The 5,931-nt window shown below is 38.0% G+C and overlaps 1 pseudogene; it reads right to left on the bottom strand.

Annotated features, from left to right (window-relative positions):
* Positions 1 to 2,018: 2,018 nt before the first annotated feature.
* Positions 2,019 to 2,119, bottom strand: LOC111552006 (annotated as a pseudogene).
* Between the last annotated feature and the right edge of the window lie 3,812 nt (positions 2,120 to 5,931).

Below are 5,931 nucleotides of genomic sequence, written 5' to 3'. Positions count from 1 at the left end.
GCCGGACATGAAAATTCCAGAATCTACCCCCAACATCCTTTCAAGTCACATCTAGCTCAGGTAGGAAACTGCAACTCAGGAGACCTTAGAAGTACATAGAAGAGACAAGGAGTTCTAGCCTTTGGGCTCTTTTCTCCCAACTACTTGGCCTCTTAATGATTACTAACATTGAACTTTTGACCAGAGGAGCAGAGAAGGACAAGTATGGAGAAACTCAGGAGTTAAGGTGAAAAATCCTAATAACAAGGCTCTTGATTCTGAGGAAGAGAAAAGGGGGGACCCTTTGTCAGTCCTCTGCTCTTGGGACCACACCAGGCCTACTCGACTATGACCTCATTAAATTCCGCACGAGGTGCAATTTGCCCTGACATTTCAGGTAAATAAGCTAAGAAGGTTCCAAGATGAAAGCCAATTTGCTCAAGTTTATGAAACATTTAAATAAAGGGCAGACTCAGTTTGGTTCCCGAGCTCATGACATTTCTGTTATAAAGCGGCCTCTCGGCCGGGCGTGGTGACTCACACCTGGAATTCCAGCACTTTGGGAGGCCAAGGAGGGCAGATCACCTGAGGTCGGGAGTTTGAGACCAGCCTGACCAACATGGAGAAACCCCGTCTCTACTAAAAATACAAAAAAATTAGCCGGGCATGGTGGTCCATGCTTGTAATCCCAGCTACTCGGGAGGCTGAGGCAGGAGAATCGCTTGAACCAGGAAGTAGACGTTGTGATGAGCTGAGATCAAGCCACTGCACTCCAGCCTGGGCAACAAAAGCAAAACTGTCTCAAAAAAAACAAACAAACAAAAACAACAACAACAGCAACAACAAAAAGCTGCCTCTCCAGACATCTGCAGAGGTGGACCAGTGATGAGGAGAAGTAACGAAGTCAACGTTAGAGCAAGAGCAATTCTACCTGTCACAGGGACCTTAAGGCTCAGACTGGGCTGCAACAAACTCAAGATTTTCGCTAAAAGATTCCTAAGTGCTTTGATACCCCCTCCTCCTATATACATTAATAAAATGTATATTTGTCCTAATAATTAGTTTTCATAATTATCCTTAATGGTTAAACTTAGGATTCAATCGATCCAGAGAGACATTAGGTGCAAGTAGCCTGTCTTCAATCAAAACCTAAGGTGGAACTAGGGAACATACATTGCTAGGATCTCCAATTGCCCTAAATTCTAATTTTACCATTTAGCATACTATTTAAAGTTTCAAATTGTATTCAAACCAGGTAAACATTCTTTTACTTTCCAAAGTAATTACAGCTTGGTGAATACTGAGCTATTCATCATAAGCTCAGTCTCACTATACACTTCACCTGGCATTAGGTAGGCACCCCCTAAGTATTTCTCGAATTAACAGTATTGGTCTGCAGCTAACTCTGGTCCTTTCCCATAACCCCATGGGTTCCATGAAGCAATCAGTCATGCACTCACCCACTCTCAGACTCATTAAATCATTAAATAATTAAAACCCTTATGATCAGGTTTGTTAAATTTATATTCATTTCCCTCACTCTGTTGAGTGATTTTTTTTTTTCTTTTTGTAGTTCAAATAAGGGTTTAGCATTTATTAAATGATTTCTATGTGGCAAATAAATTCCCATGAAGTATTTACTAATTTTGATACTGGTCTTATGCAAAAGGTTATAACCAGTGCCAGTAGGATACTGAGCATACTGTAAACCACACATTCATGTGTTCACTTATTCATCCAACAAATATTTACTTAGTGCCAGTTGTTTGTCACACACTATGAATGCAAACACAGAGGTGATTGACAAGTCTTCCATCCTTTACAGAAGCTTCAATATATGTGTGAGAGAAAGAGGAATTATAAGCAAAATATGCCTCTCTAACATACTGGCGATTTTAATTAAAGTTAAAAGTTTAAAACACAAAGGCAGACTCTGCCCCTCCTCTCTACTTTTCCCACCTAAGGACAAGCTCCTTTACAACACACTTTATTTTTTAAAATATATATATATATATATTTAAAATTTAAAGTAGACTTTTACTACTTTATTGCTTTTTTATTTTGTGTCATCCTTGCACAGCGACCACACTAACCTTCTCTGTATTGTTTCAATTTTAGTACATGTGCTGCCGAAGAGAACACATCAACACACTCAGAGATAGAGCCCATAGACAACGGCACCAGAGGATCTAGGAGCAGATTTCACTCTCCCCATCAATTTACCTTCCCGTATTTTCCCACCTTTTGGAAGCCTGAAGTTGCTTTCTTCTTTTTCTTATCACTCTGTAGGATTTATGGCTCTTTGTTAAAATATTATTTAAGCAAGGACCCTAAGCCACTGCCTTGAGAAAGAAACACTTTTGAACTGAGACCTTTCCTTCATGATGGGTACAGCACGTGTTAATAAACTTCTGCTTGTTTTCCTCACTTGTTTAATCTGACTTTTGTTTTCAGGAGAGTGTCTCAACAGCGTCTCCTTAAGAATCTAAAAAGGGAAAGGACAGAAATTATGATTCCTCCTTTACAATTTGGAACCCAAGATGGGGCCAACAGAGACACCCTGACTGCTCCAGGACCTACAGGTGAAATCCTGGGAGAACTGGCAGATGCAGCAGAAAAGGGTGAGGAGCTTCTCCCAGGTTTCTTTTTTTTTTTTTTTCCTGAGACGGAGTCTCGCTCTGTCACCCAGGCTGGAGTGCTGTGGCCAGATCTCAGCTCACTGCAAGCTCCGCCTCCCGGGTTCACGCCATTCTCCTGCCTCAGCCTCCCAGTAGCTGGGACTACAGGCGCCGCCACCTCGCCCGGCTAGTTTTTTGTAGCTTTTAGTAGAGACGGGGTTTCACCACGTTAGCCAGGATGGTCTCGATCTCCTGACCTCGTGATCCACCCGTCTCAGCCTCCCAAAGTGCTGGGATTACAGGCTTGAGCCACTGCGCCCGGCTCCAGGTTTCTATCTCTGGTACCTGGCCAAGAAAGAAGGTAAAACGTTTTCCTCATCCCTCCCTTTCCAGGTTCAGATTGATAGGAGGAAAACACTTATAAATAATAATAAAATTAATTCTTTGAATCTGTGACTTGTCGATTTCTTTAAGTACCTATTTGGTTATTGATCGTTAGTTTTACAAGGATGATCTGTGCTTTCCTTATCTCTGACTTTCTGAGTGGTTTTTCATAGGAGGATCACAATAAGATTCTTCTTTCATCTTGTTTCATTTCTTGGGAAGCTTGGCTTTGTAAGCAGCAAATTTATTCTGTGGTCTGTGCCACCTTGAGGGCATAAATTGTCTGGCCTATGTCAGGTAGCCAGCTGGGAGTCCCACTGGGTCCAAAATGTCTGTTTATCTAAATGTGCTGGCTCTTAGGATTTGTCTTAATTGTCTCAACCTTCATTGCCTTGCTAATAATAAAGGTCTTTACTTTCTTAGGCCATCTTTGGAAAAACTTCGGATCTTGAAGGGGATTGCATTTTTACACCATCTTAGGGGATATAATTTTTGTGCCTGGTTATAAGTCATAAAAAGACTTACTGATTTTAAGTCACAATTATAGTAGGTTTACTTTGGAAACTGGGACTTTTGTATCTAGAAGTATTTTTTTTAAGGGATTCTTCTTAGTCTCTACGAGATGTAAATCTTAACAATGACTTTGAAATGTCTAGGGAATTAGATAAGCAGCATTCCAACTGAGATAGGATTTGAAACAGAGTTAAAGTGCTTTGAACCAACCACAAAATTCCTTTCCTCAGTAGGTGCCTTTAGCTCAGGAGAGAAACATTTCTAAAATTATTCATTTTAAACAATCAAGGTATACCTTTGATTTAAATTTTGGCTTACATTTAGAGCATAAGAGGAATTTTTTGTTTTTTCTTTTAGCTTCCTTTCCTAAGCTAAATGGAAAAATATACTTAGAAAAACAAAAGAAACAGTTTATTAAAACATTTTAAAGACAAAAAGTTTTAAACAGTGATTGCATTAGACCTCTAATAAACAAATACACCCACCTCCAATATTCTTTCTTTATGTAAATTTAAGAAAGGAAAAGGCAAGAAACAGGAATGTTTGCTATTTGCCCAGCTAAAATTTGATAAAAAGGTTTTAAGAGCTCTATAGTCAAAAGTCACCTTAATTAAAAGCTGACATTTAGGCTATATGTGTATGCATATATTTTTAAAACCCTTCTTCTCTATGACAACTATATGCACTTCTTCTGGCTGTTTCTCCTCTTGTTGATATAGTTTTTGCCTCTAAGACTTGTTCTTCCATTTACTTCTGTCTTTCTTTCCTCTTGCGACCCACAAGGTTGCAAGAGGAAAGATTGCAATATTGTAGACCTAAAAAAGATTTCTAACAGCCCTGGGATCTTGGGAGGATAACAGAAAAGCCAACACAGCCTCCTCTTTTGGGGAGGAATCTCTGTTTTTCCTCATGGAACCCCTAGAGTTGTGGATGGACAGGTTCCTGTCAGCTGTAAAGCTCTATCTTCTTTTACACTGAACTCTGTGATTTCTCTGGCTTTTATATGCATGCATGTGTACATTTGTAGGTTGTATGTTGTGTCTACGTGTATGTATATGTCTATACATATGTTTGTATATTTTCTACATGATATCAACTTAACTTAAAGATAAATGAGTGCTCCTATATTAAATAAATAAGCCCAAATATTTTTCCAGTTCATGTGACTTGAGTAAATCATTTGGGGTAAAGAAGGGTAAATAAGACTAGTTTAATACTGTTGGTTTAATAAAAATAACAATGTCTTCTAAGTTTATCAGCAAAATATTCATATGTTTAGCTTTCAGGTTCTTGCTTTTCTGATACTTACCTAATCTAACATACAATAAAACAAAAATGATCAATAGAAAATTTAACTTGAGATGATGATCAGAGTTGCCTAAAGTCTCATAAAATTTTCCAAACATAATTGTTAAAATTAAATAAAATAGATTTGAATAAAAGTTTACAAGTAAAATTTTAATAATAATTATAATTTTTTAATGCTTTTTTAAAAAGCTTTTCAAATCTTTTAGTAACTATACCCTTAGAGTTTTTTGCTAAGCTAAATTAAATAATTGATATTCATTGAATATCTAGATCATTTCCAAATAAGATATATTGCTAAGATATTACTAAATATGAGTGTAAACTTACATACTTTAGGCTTCTTATTTCAGAGAAAAAAAGATATCTAGACCTATTAGTAAATATATCCTGTTCCACTGAAAAATGGTTCCATTAGAAAGCTTATGTTTCCGAGGATTATAAAATATGTATTCATAAATTGTTAGTATGTGACTGAGTTAAAAATTGTTTACTGCTTAGATTTTCACTATGAATTAAGGTTAAGAATTAAAATTCTGACTAATAGATGGTAACCAAAACTAGAACTTAAAAAAAGAAAGGAAATAAATTACGTTTTCTCCTCTACAATTATAAGAAAAATGGTAAGTACTTCTATGTTGGCAAGATTCAGAGAAGAAATGTAAACACAGAGAAAGGACCCAACAGAGATAGAAGTGGGTAGGGCAATGATGAAAGGCTCTTCAAAGGAGTCAAAGCATGAGTGGAGTTGTGAAAAATAAATAGGAATCATCCAGGTGGATAGGGAAGAAGTGAAGGACAAAGCATATACGTTTGAGTATGACATTCTAAGGGACAGATTGGGAAACTCAGACGTGGCTGACAGATGTGTGAGAACAAAGCATAAGATAGAAACAGAAAGGTCCGTCTAATTCCTGGGTGCTTCTGGCTGTGCTCACACAAGGGCTGGGCAGATAAACTTGGTGCCCAAAAAGGTCCTGGCAGAGAAGCAAAGCTGACAGATGCCAGCTCCTGCTTGAAGTTGGGCATTGTCCCTGTAAGGTGAGGATAAGCTTGCATGAAGCTAACCACTGTGGTTGGCCCAAAATGAGAGACAGGCCACAGGATGTGATGGGAAGCACTGCAGACATCT

The sequence above is a fragment of the Piliocolobus tephrosceles genome, chromosome 9 (assembly GCF_002776525.5).
Source record: "Piliocolobus tephrosceles isolate RC106 chromosome 9, ASM277652v3, whole genome shotgun sequence".
Taxonomy (NCBI): Eukaryota; Metazoa; Chordata; class Mammalia; order Primates; family Cercopithecidae; genus Piliocolobus; species Piliocolobus tephrosceles.
This window is presented reverse-complemented; position numbering and strand designations above follow the sequence as displayed.